The 17,580-nt window shown below is 46.1% G+C and overlaps 1 protein-coding gene across 12 annotated transcripts in view; it reads left to right on the forward strand.

Moving 5' to 3' along the window:
- The first annotated feature begins 1,905 nt into the window (after positions 1-1,905).
- Positions 1,906-17,580, forward strand: part of SPK1 (guanyl-nucleotide exchange factor) — a 251,368-nt gene continuing 235,693 nt past the window's right edge. For 2 of the 12 annotated variants that reach the window (XM_086778119.1, XM_086778125.1), the window contains exon 1: positions 1,906-2,195. The gene's annotated coding sequence lies outside the window, so the exon portion shown is untranslated. The remainder of the gene's footprint in view (positions 2,196-17,580) is intronic. The other 10 variants (XM_086778120.1, XM_086778126.1, XM_086778124.1 and 7 more) reach the window with 6 other exon arrangements.

The following is a 17,580-nucleotide window of genomic DNA, read 5'->3' on the forward strand; positions in this document are numbered from 1 at the left end:
GCCCATGCATGTTGGCCTGCGAAGGCCGTGTCAGCTATTACTATGGTTGGCTTCTTTACGTGTTGTCGTTCTCGTCATTCGCTTCCTCTTCTGTTGATATGGTTGGCAGGTGTATGTGAGTTGTGATGTTTAGTTCTCATATGCTTTTCAAAATGGCTGAGCATACTCGCTGAAGAACTAAAGCAGTCTTTATATGTCCTCCGGTGTTGGATGGCCTACCTCCCTTAGCCATGTCACCTCATAGATGTCCTATGCAAGCGCCGGTTTTTAGTAGTTGGCCATTTGAATCGAACAAAGAGAATGTTCCTCCTCGAATCATCACTCCTTTTCGGGAGGGCCGATCGGTTTGGAGAATTTGAAAGTCGTTAAACGGAAAGCCCGTTCGTGAGGTATGTTAAATATATGATGTTTTATATGATGTTTTGGTGTTTTAAAATATATGTGACATGGGGAATGTTTGTTGTCATAGGTGGCTCTGAGACGTCTTGTGCTACGACAAAGAGGAAGGAGACCAGCAATATGTCTGTTTCATCTCCCGGTCATCCAAGCAATGTTGCTCTTGCATGTCCGTAGTTTCTAACCCGTAACAACTTGAAGATACTCGAGGTTTCTATCACGATTGGCATTGGGAACGATGATGTCACTATCTTTCTGTGGGATTTTCTTGTTGAGTTTGTTCGCTATGAGTGCACTCAAGCTGTGTTCTTGTTGGAAAGAGGTGGAACTCTTCACCATATCCACTTTTAAATGGTTGCTCATATACTCTCTACATCGATTATTTCAGTTGGCAAAACTGTAAAGCAAGATTTAATGTGGAACATTAACAAACCATCAGGGTGTATTATCATGTGCCGTGTGTTACGTCAGATTAAAATGCATACTTTGGAGGGTATGTTAGGGTATTGTCTAAAGGATTTGCATAAACCTCACTTCCACTTCCATGCCCATAACGTTTCTGCAAAGGAGATGTCTAGAGGTAGAACTTTGTATGCACAGTTTGGTCAGGGTGATCTAAAGAATCGAGTGTGTCTGACCTCGGTGAATGTATTTGAGAGGGCTTTTGTGTATATGGAAAATTATATATTAAACAAATAGACTATAACACTTGGAGTCACTCTTTTGAAGATGACGAGGAGTGGTAAGTACTTTCTCAATGCACAATGGCATGGACTCGAGTAGAGCCCATGTTGTTGTGGAAATGTCTGAAGACACCAGAGTTTGTTGACATCTTCGACATAAGGAAAGTTTTCTTCCAAGATCATTACATTGAGGGTGAATCTGCCAGATACTTCCTTCCAAGAGCCGAAGACAATCCTAAAGAAGGAGAGCAAGAAGAGCCTTTGTTTGACAAGGAAAATGATGAATCCAATCCTTGTTGAAGAAAGCCCGCCTGATGTGGATCCTGATGAGCCGTGCATAAACTCCTCCGAAAGTAAAGCTGCAGAGTTCTTGAGAGCAATCAATGAGGGAGATGACTTTATACCTGTTCCTCATGTAGGCCTTCATGTAGAGGTGCTTTAACTTTTGTAATAAAAGAGGAATGCATATGCTCAACTGTAATTACTTTTTATCAAGAAATAAAATCTCTTGCCTTTTCTTCCTAAACTTCTAATTCGGCAGTAGATTATGGTTATACCATTCCATTAATTAAATGCCAAGTTAGTGGCATTTAATTAATTCACTATTAACAAAGTTGTGAATAATAATATACACTATATCAACGAAGTCGTGAATATACATCAACTCAAGTATACTCTTACGAATTATGAATTTTACATAGCCGAGCCGAATTTGTCCATTCGCATTGCAGCTGGCTTGTAGGTAGAAAGATGTCACGTAAAGTAGAAGCAAAATTAGATTTTACCCGAGAAAGAAAAAAAAGGGGAAAGAAAAGGGAGGGGCGGGGCAGGGAGGGGCGGGGCAATTATTGTTTGACGCCGATCTGGCTTTCGCTTCACGGGAGGAGCTGCCACTCATTATTACTAACTTTCACCGCTTACAAAATGAAAATGAAGGAAAAACAGTAAAAACACCAGTGTCTTTTTTGCAGTAGTACAGTCCCATCAGGTGGTGGTGGTGGTGCTGGGCAGCAATAGCAGAGCTGAGAGGAAAAATCTGGAGCAATCAGCAGCAGCAGCAGCGGCGGCGTAGAGATTTCGGCCCGCCTGCAAGCGCCTGGCGCCTCAAATCGTTAGGTATTTCTACTCCTCCCGTGCCTTTTCATGTTTTTTCTATTTCCAGCTCAAGCAAGCTAGGGCTTTTGTATGCAACTCGTCGATCCGCATCACCTGCTCGCACGCCCTTTCTCTTGGATCTCAGCTGCAGATTGCTGCAGGAAAATCCACACTCACGCCAGTACAGCTATAAAAGCGTGTCCTGCTTTTGGTTCAAGTAGCGTACCTACATTGCTGGAATAGCAAGCTCGTCTGCCTTTTTTTAATCGATTTTTGTCATGGAGTAGTGCCAGGAGCAAGCAGCTGGGCATCATTGAGAGTGAAAATTCAAGGATTAACCTGGAAACTTGCCTGATGGATTCAGGTCGTTTTAACAAAGCCTGTAAAGTAGACTGCCTTTGTTTCCATCATAGTGGAACATGCAATTGTTGCATTTTCTCCCGTCTTCTGTGACAAATTTTTGGCTGCTCTAGCATGCAACAGTTCTTGTGCCTTTTATTGATACGTTTGTGTCCTTGGGAGATGCAAATTCCATTGCATTCTCTTAGAGTTCACAGTACAGTTGCTTTGATTGGGATATGATCGGATTAGTTGTGCTGCAGGCAGTCTTTGCGAAATGTTTGTCTCAGTTCTTCCTGTGTGTGTTGGTGGGTGTGATGATGTATGGTTGTTTCCTACATGTGCAGTGCAAAAAAGGTAATGATAACCATGTAGCCCTCTCTTGGCCTTTCTCTCTTACGATTGCATGTTCATCCTACTCTCTCAACGAAGTAGCTCAAATACCTCTGGGAGTGGATGCATATGGCATCCTATTTATGTTGAGGTTGGGCCCTGGGGTGTAGTGGATGCATCTTCTGTGGCTGCTGGAGGATCTCCCTGTAACTTAAGTGATAGTAAGTGTAATGCTTCATTAAGGGCCCAGATGACCATGGAGAAAGGACTCATCAAACGGATTTGTCTTTGTTTTCGTACCTTTCAAGCTATGCTCTACACCTCTTCATGACTAGTTTCTTGAAAATATTCTCATGGTCACAGTTGGTGCATTCTTTTGGAGATCTGCTAACATTAGTGTAGAGGAGGGTACATTGCTTTTGTTGTGATTGAGTGGTCTTTATTGAGGAGTTGGAGCTTGAGCTTGAGCTTGACAATGAGAAATGAGCAAAAAAGAGGTCATCAATATGAGAGAGAGAAGAGAAAGAAAGAAAGATTTTATTAACATCTACTAAGTCTGAGACCAAAACAATGTTACATATGATCCATGTGTAGACTAGATACCTAAACACAAAAAAAAAGACGGGGCCTAGTACTACGTAGGTCCTTGTGTGTACAATGTAATAATAGACATGAAGACCTCAAATGTCCATGGTGGAGTAGAGCGTTGAGATGTCCACCTCCTGTGGTGGTGCCTTCTATGGTGTAGAAGGGTGTCTCAATTGTGGAGCTGAGGGGTGGAGGGCTTGAATCCCTAAGGGTGAGGGCGTCTAGCTCTCTAGAGGGAGGTGGCGTGATCTCTAGTGAGAGAGAGAGAGAAAGAAAGAAAGAAAGAAAGATTTTATTAACGTCTTCCAAAAGACCGAACTCGGCCTATGAGAAATCGGTGTACCTGTATGGGGTATCCTCTGTCATCCCAACAAAATGAAAAAGTACTGAACTAAAAAGCTGAATCTGGGTGTGCAATAAGTACAATGAGTGGGGGAGGGGATGGAGCGCTACTACTAGGAGAATGCAAAGCTATATGCATGGAGTATACAATCATGATATGCAACCTAGCTAGCTCCATCCTGTACCATACTGGGGGTATCAAATGGTATACATCAATGAAGGGGGTGTCCACAGCGCTTGAAGAACATGCCTGGGTCTGCTTTGAAGTGAGCCAGTCACTCCGCACCCTCTTTGTGAAACTGAGCTCTGATCTCTGTCATCTCCGTGGTGTCCGAAAGCTAGGTGTCCTCTGTCTCCTGCGGGCTCTGAGTGTCTCTGCTCTCTGGAGAGTAATTCCCTGCCGTGTAGGGGCTGGGAGTGGGATGGATCTTTGAAAAAATGTAGTAATCTGTGTCTGTCGTCCCCCCTCTGGAGTTGTCTGAGCTTGTAATGATGTCTCTCTGTGATGCTGTATGTCTAGAATGAATCTCCCCAGTATGCGCTGGTGTGCTGCCTCAAAGATTTGGCGTAGGGAATGTGGCTCTTTGAACAAAATGGGATATCTCTCTCTGATGGCTGTATATACTCTGCATCTGCATACATAATGCTCCTCACTCTCCACCTCCTCTTTGCACAATCTGCATACCCTCTCCTCTTGGGGGATCCGTGCTGCTCTGCCAGTCTCGATCTCCAATCAATGTGATGAAAGCTGACCAATAGCCACTCGGGAGCTGTGTGGTAAAAAGCCCTCCATGTATCTAGGCCTCTCTATAAATCCATCATCAGTGATACTCATGAAGTGATCTCTGTAGTATAGCATCTTCGGTGGAAGAGGCTGTGTAGGCGATATCCATGTCTCTCGTGTATAGAGCTGCCATAGGTCCTATCTCAATACTCTGTTCCTCTCACTATGAGAGACGGATATGTGGTGCATCCCTGTCATACTGGAATGGCGGTAGATGATCCATGTCTAGGCCATGCTGTGAGAACCAATGTGTGACCTGTGCATACCATGATTCTCTGTCTCTTGCCTCAGCCAGCTGTCTAGATGCCTCAAAAGCTCTGTATGACAATCTGTCCTGTGGCATCTCTCTGAATATGTCTAGCAGGCATATAGTCTGGAATATGGCCTCTACCATCATAGGAGGCACAACAAACTCTGCTCGGATAATGTCATGAGGTACTGATGGTTTGTTGCGTATCATGCGTGCCATCGTGAGGGCCTGTGGTCTCTCTATCTATGTCCACCAATGGGTAGCAAGGCCTAGCGCCCATACCGCTACTCCATACATCAGTGCCGGTGTGACTAATGTGTCAAATAGCCACCCCTTCGTCCGGGGCTCCTGAAAATGCGCTTGGTGGCATTGTCTCTCTAGCATAGCCAATGCTGCATATCCCCGTGTCAATCTACTGCATATCCCCGTGTCAATCTAGCTCTGGCTGCTGAACCCATGGTGAAGCATGTGGCTGCTGCAGAGAAGGTAACCCCTAGGTACACGTATGATGTCACCATCTCCATCGGGCGTCGTGCGAGAGTGAATGTCAGCTGACTCCTGCCCTGTCTCGATGTATGAAAGACCATAACCTTGGTTTTCCCAACCCCTCTGTGTGCAGAAATCATCGAGTGCATGTAGATGCTGCTGTAGACCTCCTGGAGACTCAGACACTAATACAATATCATCAGCATAAAGCATAATATGTACTGAGGTACCTGCTAAATCAACTCCATCTCCGCCTCCCCGTGTAATGATGTCAGCCACCTCATCAATGTATAACCCAAATAGCATGGGGGAAAGTGGGCATCCTTGCTTCACACCAATGGTGCTAGCAATAGTCTTGGACATACCTCCTGGACATCTGACTCGCCCAAAAACCTGCTCATATAATGCATAGATGCCCCATGTCATATGTGCTGGTATGCTAAGAGACTGCAATCGCTGAAAGAGCCTCTCTCGTGGTACTGTGTCAAATGCCTTGCAGAAATCCACAATGCAGCAATAGAGCTTTCTCTTCCTCACTGTGGCTTGATCAATCATACATCTCAAAGTGAATACATGGTCACTGGTAGAGAAAGCTTTCCTGAAGCCTGCCTGCCCTGATGAGCGTAAACCTGCTCGCTTAGCATATAAGCTAAGCTCTTGCTCCAACACTGCACCATAGAGTTTGGCCAACACGTGGCCAACCATAACCGTCCTGTAGTTGCTCGGATCGAGCATATCCCCTGTTTTGTGAATCGGCACAATGGTGTGCATCGTTCACTCCGCAGGCAAACCCTCTGCTAGTGCCCTGTTAAACAGGTGTGCAAGAAAAGGAGCCAAAGAATCTACTGCATATATGAGATGCTCACCCTGCAGGCCCATATGGTCGGTGGCCTGTCCATGCTGTAGGCGGCGGATAGCTTCCTTTACCATCGAGTGGGTAAAGAAGCTAGCCGTGGTAGGTCGAGGCTCTTGTGGCTGAGGTATAGGTGGCTGCTGTGGGGCGTGGTATAGGCCCTTTGCATAGGTGTGCCATGTCTGTGGGTCTGCTGCTGCCTGCAATAGGTGTTGGTGTCCGGGGTTCTCTGAAGTGCCGCCATGAGATAGGGCTATCTCTACTCATGAAGAAATGAAAGATCTCTAGCTCCTGTATCTGTGCGAAGGCCCGCCTTTTGCGGTGAGTAAGTCTCCTCATCTCTCTCCTCGACTACTGCTCTGTGATGGCTCCCACCCAAGGCTCTCTGTATGCGGAGCCGTGAGTATAGGGCTCTGCACTCGTCATCATACCATCTGTTTTGGGGCATAGTCCCAGATCTCACAGGCTCTCCTGAGTGGACACGATGTGGGAAGCTCTGTAATGCAGCCGTGTGTAGGAGTGATGCCAGATGGGCTGTAATGGTATCCATAGGTGCCAGGGGATCCATGAGTAGGAGCCCATCCTCTACTCTGCCAGTGTATATGTCTGCCATGTCATGTGTGAAGTAGATGGTAGTGTGTGGCGTCGGTATGTGGGGGGATGGTGATACTGGTGATCCGGCTAGTGAAAATGCCAAGTATGTATGATCTGCCCCAATAGGACGAGGTGGAATGGAGAATGAGGTGACAAGCTGTGATGCCTCCAAAGACCCCATAATGTAGTCTACCACCGTGCCTCCGGTCCGTGTATGACCCCCATGTGGGAAGCATGTCAGCCCTCTTGATCCTGGCCACTGTAGCATCCCGTTATAAATAACGAGATGATGCCTGGCTCCCAACTCTAGTAAGTGGTCTCCATAATGTCCTTTGTCTGGTCCAGTGTCCTCTGATGCCCGACTAGCCCCTATCTCCTCTGGATCTACAGGGTGGAGGATCTCCATGCCATCATAGTCATACACCTCACACTGTCTGCTCTGTGTGTGGGCATTGAAGTCGCCCGTAAGAAATACTTCCCCTAGTGTAGAGTAATGCATAATCTCCTCTGAGACAGACAAGTGTATGGCGAGGCTCCTGTCTCCTCCTCCTGTGGCATGTCCTCTGTAATGACATAGGAGGATCCTGATGGAGGAAAGTAACATAGGGCTATGTATATAACCCTGTCGTGTGAGAGCTGCAAGCTGAATCCTGATCCACATGTATTTGGCCTCTGGATCCTGTGCTACCACTCTCAGTCTCCCCTGTAGCTCCCGTCTGAATAGAACTGCTACTCCCCCCGACCCTCTCGAGGTACCCTGGCGTGTGGTCCTCCTGTATGCTATGCTGACTCCCATTGGAATCCCTCTACTCGAGGTAGCCCTCTCTCTGGGCTCTGATGTGTCTCTGTTAGAAGTATGATGTCTCTGCCCACCATAACATGCTCCAGTCGTCCAGGCTGCATCCATAGTGAACCATTACAGTTCCATATTGCCATGTGTATCTTTGTCAGTGGCTTGGTTTGTGTCCCATAGGCCCCAAACGGCTAATCCATGGGCCGGCCATCAATGATGACCCGACCATCTCGATAGAAGGCCTTCTTGCCTTCTCTCCTCGTGTGTAAGACTCGTGGCATGCAAGCTCTCCTATGCTCAAGCTGCATCCTCGTGAGATCATCATCTAAGAAAATAGGAGCTCCCTCTAAACCTCGTAGTATGACCCTCTTCCTCATGAAGGTGATCCTCTCCGTCTCTCCTGCAAACTGTAGGATGAAGGCTTGCTTGCGTGTTGAGTCTTTCCTGGCTCTCCATGCTGGCTGTCCCATGAGCTGAAGATAAAAACGTTGAGGTGCTGTACCATGTAGCAGAGACGGCTGCTGTCCCATAAGCTGAGGTAAAACGCTGGTACGCTCTATGTAGCAGAGGGGGCTGCTGTCCCATGAGCTGAGGTAAAACACTGTTGTGCTGGAGCAGTGAAACGATGATGATGATGAAGATGTAGTGCAAGCCCCGGCAGCAGCAACAACCAGCAAGTGTGGTACCAGATATGTCTATGAAGTGGTACAAACTGTTGAATGATGAAGCTATGCTATATATAGTGTGTGGGCTACTGATCAGTCTAGTGAAAGGGCAGTCGGCCAGGAGCAAGACACAAAAAACATGAATAAAAACTAATAAATCTAGAATAATCCCCTTTTTAGGGCTGGATAAAATGCTATTTTCACACACCCCCTCTCAAGGCAAAAAGGGGACCATGAGAGAAAATGAGAGAAGATGAAGGATACTAGGGTCCCATAATACTGACACTCTGGTAGAAGGAAAGTATCCCCCTTTGGAAGCAAAGTCTGATAAAGTGAGAGAGAGAGATCGTGATGGTAAAGGTGGTGAAGGTGAGGTGATGTAGATGGGTTGATTGTCTCCCCAAGTAAGATCTTGAACGGGGCTCTCCTCTGAGTAAGAAGTCCCATTCCATGTGTGGTCAAGATCAGAGTTTGTAGAATCAACTTTTGGTGAGAAAAATTGGTCCTCCAGGTGTGCGGGTAGACGATCCATGCTATGTGCTCTTGAGGTCTTCAATCCTTTTGCTCATGATAGCTCTGATACCATTTGAGAGCAAAAGGATGAAGCACCAAATGTATGAGAGATTAGAGCGAATCAACACAGCATGAAATGGGTGAGTGAGTATATATATGATGGTGAGTGAAAACATGTACAAGAGGCCCTCTGATGTGAGGAGACTCTGAATTGAAGACTAGTGCAAAAGCAAAGACCATGTCGGAGCTGAAGCACGGTCGGTGACGAAGGCTCGCGTCGATGTGAGGCAAAGGCACTCCGAGAGGTGGTCGGTGTTGAAAGCTCGTGTCGGTGGATGCACGGGCACTCCGAGGCCATTGTGTGCAGCGGAAGGTGAAGTGATGCAGGCTCTGGTGACAAGGGTGCTGCGGTACCTGAGGGGTGATGAAGAGCTGAGAGGGCTGCCGTCCCGAGTGGTGCAGGCTCTGGTGACAAGGGTGCTGCGGTACTTGATTGGTGATGAAGAGCAGAGAGGGCTGCTGTCCCGAGTGGTGCAGGTGGTGATGACGAGGGTGCTGTAATACCTGAGTGGTGATGAGGAGCAAAGAGGGCTGCTGTCTCAAGTGGTGTCCGGTGCAAGCTCTGGTGACGAGGGTGCTGCAATACCTGAGTGAAAGAGAGGAGCAGAGAGGGCTACCGCCCCGAGTAGTGTCGATGGTGAAGATAAGCAGGGAGGGCTGCTGTCCTGATGATGTGAGATGGTGAGCAGAGAGGGCTACTGTCTTGAGGTGAACTGTAGAAGAAAAATGATAGCAGATGCTACAGAGTGGGCTGCTGTCCCAAGGTAAACTGTAGAAGAAAAATGATGAAGTACTTTAGCAGAGAGTGGGTTGCTGTCCCAAGATATGTACTGATGATAAAACGCTGAGGTGTTGAAATTTGTAGCAGAGAGGGCTGCTGTCCCATGAACTGAAGATAAAAACAGAGGTGCTGTATGTGTAACAGAGAGGGCTGCTGTCCCATGAGCTGCAGATAAAAACGCTGAGGTGCTGTACTGTGTAGCAGAGAGGGCTGCTGTACCATAAGCTGAGGTAAAACATTGGTATGCTCTATGTAGTAGAGAGGACTGCTGTCCCATGAGCTGAGGTAAAGCGCTGGTGTGCTGGAGCAGTGAGCCGATGATGATGAAGAAGATGTAGTGCAGGCCCTGGCAGCAGTAACAACCAGCAAGTGTGGTACCAAATATGTCTATGAAGTGGTACAAACTGCTGAATGATGAAAAGCTATGCTATATATAGTGTGTGGGCTGCTGATTGGTCCAGTGAAAGAGCAGTCGGCCAGCAGCAAGACACAAATAACTTGAATAAAAACGAGTGGGCTTTCTAAGCCTCTTCTCCCCTTCATCATTTTGTGAGTGCCATGGGTTCTTTGCTTTGGGAGTCCCCCGAAATATGAGTTAAATAATCCCTCTGTGTTTTTTGTGTGTGTGTCTGTATCGCCTTCACCTAGAAAAGGCTGTGTTATCTTTCCTTGTTAGGAGCTGGGGGGAGGGGGGTTACGAAGAGCAGGCCTTGTTGCTTTGGTCATTTGCTGATTGGGGGATAACATGGCATGGGAGATGCACATGGCTAGTCCCTCCCTTACAACATGTGATGGAGGTAAGGAGCTACTTCCTTTGTATGTTGGGTCTCACCACCTTCACTCTGAAGGAGGGTTGGTTGGGTGTTTGGAGCCTTATGTTTGTGTGAAACAACCCTTAGATGGCTTATTGAGCCGTACCCGACTATCATGTCATCAATGCCATGTCACCATTGCCACGTCATCACTACCACGTGTCACCTGGGTTATTTGACTTTGCCCGTGGGCCGCTATTTGATGTTTGGCTCTACCTTGCATACTTGTAGGTGTGTCACACAACACACTCGAGTCCTAAACTACTGATTTGCATTATTTACAAGAAATAAGTGTTACAAAACTCAATTACAAAAGATATGGATGAGTGAAAACATCAGCTATAGGGTTATGACCTTTTGTATATTGCTAGCTAGCACTTTGCCTACTGAGAAATGCTATATGAAGTCCAACATTGATGATAATGACGATTTTCCAATATACGTAAATATATGCATCGCTGTTGCCGGTCGGCCAGCATATATACGCTGTTGGCCTGCTACTTGCCGACCCACCACATCATCACTTGCCATGTGGCACCTGCCCTCGCCAGTCTCCTGTGTTGGTTGCCCCCGTGCCCGTTGCCGGACTCCTACAGGCCAGCCATGTGTATCTAGGGTGAGGTGTGAAAGAAAGAGCAAACATAGGTTGGAGGCCCAAACCACAAACTGTAGAAGGCTGTGAATAGTTGATTATTGCTGAAAATGAGCACGAGGGAAGCCCGTAGGTGCTTACAAGCATAAGAGACCGTTTCTACAGCTAATGACCTCCAGCAGATATGCAAGAATGAGATGGAATATGAGGAGAAGGGTGCGCACCCTTATATATCCCTCCTATGAGTTGGTCGGCCAGCTGTAGTAGGCCGACAGATGTCATGTAGCATAAAAATGCTATAAAAAGCCTAAAAAATGGTAGAAAAATCCTAAATAATCTTTGCTAAATATGCCAATGTAGGGCCTCATAAAAATGACCAGTACAAGCATGAAAAGGTACATGTAGACCCTCTAGAGGAGATGATATATTCCAACAGGGTGTGTCACAACATCAAGCATCAGTCGCGTTGCGAACTTGCGTCAAAGTGCAAAACCCTTTTTAAAGAGGCAATGGAATCTTCCCCGTATCATAATATGATAGATATCTGAATAGGTAGTGCTCCTCTGTCCCTATCTCCCCCACTGTGCATAATCAAGCCTTCCCTCCATAAGTTACGAAAATCAAGCTTCATTTTTCCATCTATAGTCACATGCCCTTTCTTAGAACTGATCATAAAGCCTAATTATCATGTGAACATGCGTCTACTTGAGGTTCTTACAACGGTAAAGTTTGGAGATAAAAGAAATCCAAGAGAAAATATAAACTATGGTCAATGAAGGGAGAGAGTTAGGGTTTCATGTGGGAGACACACAGAGAAGAAGGGAGAGAGAGAGAGAGAGACATGTGGGGATAAGTCAACTCAGAGTATATAAGTGTGTGACTCCCCTATCACACATGTATATTTGCTCTAGTACACAGTGTGCACTTAGTACATTAAAAGTACTAAGTGTACTATGTACTATAAAACTTATGGGCTTGTACACACTACAAGGGTGGGCATAATGCCTTTACTCCAACAACCTCCCACTTAAAAGGCAAAGTGCCCTTAAATGAAGGAAAAGAAAAATCAGCATGTACATGATAATATACAAGGCCATATCAAGGCTGAAACTGGCCTCATCCAATGCCCATCAAGTGTCTGCAATGAGCAAACCGCTCTGGAGGCAAACTCTTTGTCAACAGATCAGCCGGGTTGTCATTCGTATGAATCTTGACAAGCTGAATCAGCTTGTTCTCTATCACCTCTCTGATGAAGTGATACTTCACATCCACATGCTTCGTCTTTGCATGAAAGACAGGGTTCTTTGCCAACTGGATGGCACTCTGACTGTCACAACGCAACAATGGAATATCCCCTGTATAACCCAAATCAACCACTGTAGCCATAATGCCTCCTTGCAAGTCTCTGTGGCTGCAATATACTCGGCCTCTGTAGTAGATAAGGCAGTGCACTTCTGCATCCGAGATATCCATGACACAGCACCTCCTGTGAATGTAAACACATAACCGGTAGTAGACTTCTGGTTATCTGGATGACCGGCATAATTCGAATCCGTTTAACCATGCACTAATGCATCCTGTTTGCCAAAGCAGATGCACATATCCTGTGTGCCCTTCAGGTATCTCATGACACCTTTCATTGCTTCCCAATGCTTCTTGCCAGGGTTGGCCATGTATCTAGTAACCACTTCCACTGCAAATGCAATGTCCGGCCTGGTAGCAACCATGGCATACATGAGACTGCCACAAGCTGAAGCATACGGAATCTTGACCATATCAGCCCTGTCACTATCCGACTGTGGGCTGTCCATAGCACTGAGTTTCACATATGGAGGTAAAGGAGTACTAGTCTTCTTCCCCCCGTCCATATTGAACCTCTGCAAAACTTTGCCAATGTATTCCTTCTGAGACAAATACAACACATGCTGATTTCTGTCCCGAAGTATCCGCATACCCAAAATGTGATTTGCATCACCCAAATCCTTCATATCAAAGGTCTGATGCAGCCTCTTCTTCAAGGCATCCATCTCTTTACGAGATTTCCCGGCAATCAACATATCATCAACATACAAGATGAGGATCAATAGACTGCCATCCAAAGCTTTCTTGGTGTATAAGCAGTGATCTATGTCACTCCTCCTGAAATCCTGGGATTTCATGAATGTATCAAATTTATGATACCATTCCCTTGGTGCCTGTTTGAGCCCATAAAGACTCTTTTTTAGCTTGCATACAAGCTTCTCCTTTCCATTCACTGCATAACCCTCTGGTTGTTGCATATATATCTCCTCATGGAGATCTCCGTGAAGAAAAGCAGTCTTCACATCCATCTGAATCAAATCCAGATCATCATGAGTAACCAAAGCTAATACAGCTCTAAGTGTGGTCATTTTGACCACTGGAGAGAAGATCTCATCAAAGTCCACACCATATTCTTGCTTGAAGCCCTTAGCCACTAATCTGGCTTTGTATCTTGGCTTTGCATCAGGTGCAACCCACTTGCATGGCAAAACCTTCTTGCCTGTAGGCAAATGCACCAACTTCCATGTTCCATTTTTGTGCAGAGAATCCATCTCTGACTTCATAGCACGCTCCCAAAGAGCCTTGTCTGCCCTCTGTAAAGCCTCCTTATAACAAGAGGGCTCTCCACAGTCAGTGAGCATCAAGTAGTCAACCCCTGGAACAAACCTGTCAGGGGGTTTGGAGGGTCTTGTGGACCTCCGTACCCAATGACCATCATTTGCAGGTTGTTGTCCAGCCTGCATATCACCTATTGGTGGCTCCTGTCCATGCCATAAGGTTGAAAGATCATGCCCGGTATTTCCTCTAACTGTGGAATATCCATAGGGATATCTTCTGCCATCTCTGGCTGTCCATTTGGACCGTTTTCAGCACCATTTAAGGGCTGGTTTTGTTGCTGTAATGGCTGATTTACAGCTCTTGGTTGTTGTCCATGATGTCCATCATCATCAAAGATGACTCTGCCAGGCTCCTGTTGCCTTGCAGGCTCCTTATACATGCATGTTTTATCAAAAATGACATCATTGCTGCGTATAATCTTTCTATTCACTGGATCCCAAAGTCTATACCCCATTTCACCTCTGTCACCATATCCTAGGAATATGCATTTGTGAGACTTAGGATCAAGTTTGGTGCGTATTTCCCTGCGTATGTGCATGTACGCAATGCAACCAAACACTCTCAAGTGCTTGTAGGACGGAGGCTTCCCTGTCCATACTTCCTCTGGCACTTTCCCACCAAGCCTCGTGTTAGGTGACCTGTTTATAAGATGAACGGCTGTCATAACAGCTTCAGCCCAAAAACCATGAGGTAACGCAGCATGTGACAACATAGAATGGGCCTTCTCCTGAATGGTCCTGTTCATCCTCTCTGTTGTCCCGTTTTGTGGAGGATCATAAGGAGCAGAGAGCTCCCTCTTGATGCCTTTAGCATCACAAAAGTCTTGAAACTGTTTGGACATATACTCTCCACCATTGTCGGAACGCAAAGCCTTCAGTGTTTTGCCAGTTTGATTCTCAACATGAGCAACAAACTTCTCAAACACTGAGAATGTATCACTCTTCAAACGAAGAGGATAAACCCACACCTTGCGTGTGGCATTATCAATAAAAGACACACAATATTTTGCCCCTCCCAAAGAAAGCTGAGGCATCTCACATACATCTGTATGCACAAGCTCTAACTGAGCATCTTTCTGTCCAAGAGCTTTCTTGTGGGGGAACTGGAGTTGCCTGCCATATATACAATGCTCACAAAACTGAAAACTTGAGAACTTTAGAGAAGGCAAGTAACCAAAATGAGACAATTGCTCCATTCCTTTGACACTCATGTGTCCCAACCGGCTATGCCACATTGAGTTTTCCGGCAGCTCGGTTGCATTTACATTAGCATGGTGACAAACATTAGCATGCATCAAGTAAAGAGTGTCCACCTTAGAGCCTCTGGCAACAACCAGTGAGCCCTTACTAATCTTCCACTTTCCACCACCAAATGTGGTAACATAACCAGCAGCATCAAGCTGTCCAGTAGAAAACAGGTTCTTCTTGATCTCAGGCACATGCCTGACATCATGGAGCATAAGCTGTGAGCCATCTGAAAACACAAGCCTCACATCACCCTTGCCAAGAATCTGGCATGCATGGTTGTCACCCAAATAAACTACTCCTTCATTGCCAGCAGTATACCTGACAAACAAGTCTCTGCAACCTTTGACATGAAAGGAGGCACGTGAATCAATGGTCCATGAGTGCATACCATGACCATCTCCTGCATGGAGTGAATGGGCATCAAGTGAAGACAATAATAGGACTTCATCCTCACTGTCACCTGCATGTGACACATTGACTTCTTCAATCTTGACTCCACTTTTGCCCTTTGGCTTTGCATCTTTGGCTTCATCTTTGTCTTTGTCTTTGCCTTTGCCCTTTTCCTTTTGATCATTCTTCCATTTGTAGCATTGCTTTTTGAAATGTCCCTTCTTGCCACAATAATGGCATTCCAAGTCCTTTTTGGAGCGGGACTTGCTCCTTCCCCGTTCTTGGCTTTTACCCCTTTGCTGGGATCTCCCACGTGCATTCATTGCATTGGACTTTCCAATAGAGTTGTTCTTCATGTTCATCTCCTCTTGAAGGAGAGCACCCTCCACATCTGCATATGACAGAATAGCATTTGAATTGCTAGTGGCTGTCCTGAATGTGTCCCAACTCTCTGGCAAAGTGCATAAGAGAAAGGTGGCTTTGAACTCATCGTCCATTGCCAACTTTTGATTGATAACCTGGCTGACAACACCATTAAACTCATTTAGATGGGCTGTCATAGACGCCCCTTCCTTCATTTGAAGACCTATGAGTTTCTTCAACCAATACACTTTGCTTGAGGCACTTTGCTGGGCATACAAGTCCTACAATCTTTGCCACATTCCCCAAGCTGTCTGCTGACAAGTAAAGAGTCTGACACAGACAACATGATGGTGGATCTTGCCAGCTCATCCATATCTTCCCATTCTTCAGCAGTAAGAGAAGCGGCAGCAGTAAGAGAAGCGGGCATTACACCCCTTTCTTTGATGGGCTTGTGCTTCTTCTTCTGGAGCAACACATTATAGCACTGGGTTTGCCAAATGTCATAATTATGTGAGCCTTCAAGCTTCTTGATGTGAAGCAATGAAGAGCTCTCACCTGTGGTTGCCATAGCAATATGCAACCTTTGACACTGTCAATGCCTGACTCCCTGCAAGATGTGCAAACACTGCACCAAAGCACACAAAGTGCTCATAGTTGTTCTCCCAAAGTTTATCTCCCACTGCAGAAGCACGAATGCAACTCTCCTCCCACTGAATGTGATAAAATCACCAAAATCTGGTTGCTGCAGATTTATGACAGCACCTTAGATGTGCTCTGTTCCCCTTCCAAAATATTGTACAACAGTACTGAGTGCTCACCAATGATGTACCAAATCTGTACCGGCAAGTACAGCAGCTGAAAATGAGTCTTTTCCTCACTCAAATCAATGTACAGCCATGCCAAAACTTGTACAAAGTTGTACCAAATCTGTACCAGCAAGTATAGTAGCAATAAATGCTCTCCTGGCTGTCCAAATGAGTGAAAATCAGACCTTGACAGTCCCCACCACTGCATACATCAGTCCCGGACAGAAATTGGGCAAAAGCCCCTTGACTGCAAGTGGATTTCTGAGGGTTCAAGGCATAAAAGTCTTCCCTGCTGCTTTGCCAAGCTCAACAAGCACAAAATCTTGAAAAGCCCCTTGATTCAAGATCAATTTCTGATCATGTATGGTACATTAATGCACATGAAAGGCATCCAGAGTCTTCACAATGCTTCCCCCTGGCCACATATACATCCAATACATAAAAGCCCCTTGATTTACTGACACATTGAGTGCTTGACAAGCATCAACACATTGCCCAAAGCATCAAATGCCAGTGCATGCATGCAAATCAACCCAATTGGCACAAAAGCCCTTTGATTTGCACTCCAATTTCCTGCAATTTAGCCCCGAATGTGAGATTGCTCATATCATACAGCATGTATGAATGCCCAATGGCACAATTACATCAAAAGCCCCAAATGTTAACATCCAATTTCTTGCAAATTGACCCGGAATGTGACCAATGTCACCCAATGTTGCCAATTTTGCTCAAAATCTGAGCCATTCTGTACCTGCTTAATTGATGATAATGGACATGCAAATCCCAAAAAATTGAAGCAAATACCTTTGAAAATTTCTGATTTCTGTTGCAGAAAAGAGGGGGGGGGGGGGGGGCGTCGTATTTCAAGTTCTACGGGCTTCTGATTTCTGTTGCAGAAAAAGGTTTCTTGCAGGGCTCATGCGTGCTCCAGGTGAAGCGCGGGTGACCTGCCGCAAGGAGGGCATCCACCCCAAGTTCTACGGGCAGGCGGCACCGGGTTTGTTTGTTGACTGCTTTGTCCAGCCGGGCGATGATCTCCGGGTCCTGCTCGAAGCGGGCCTTCTCGAACTCCTTGCGTGTGCTGGCCCGCAGCACATCCCTCCACAGCACGCCCTGTTCGTTGGGCCACAAGAAGAAGCGTGTGGCGCGCAGTATCTCCTTGTAGAGAGCGAGGG

This window comes from Cibotium barometz, chromosome 39 (assembly GCF_041138505.1).
Source record: "Cibotium barometz isolate CiBa-2024 chromosome 39, ASM4113850v1, whole genome shotgun sequence".
In the NCBI taxonomy this organism is placed as follows: domain Eukaryota; kingdom Viridiplantae; phylum Streptophyta; class Polypodiopsida; order Cyatheales; family Cibotiaceae; genus Cibotium; species Cibotium barometz.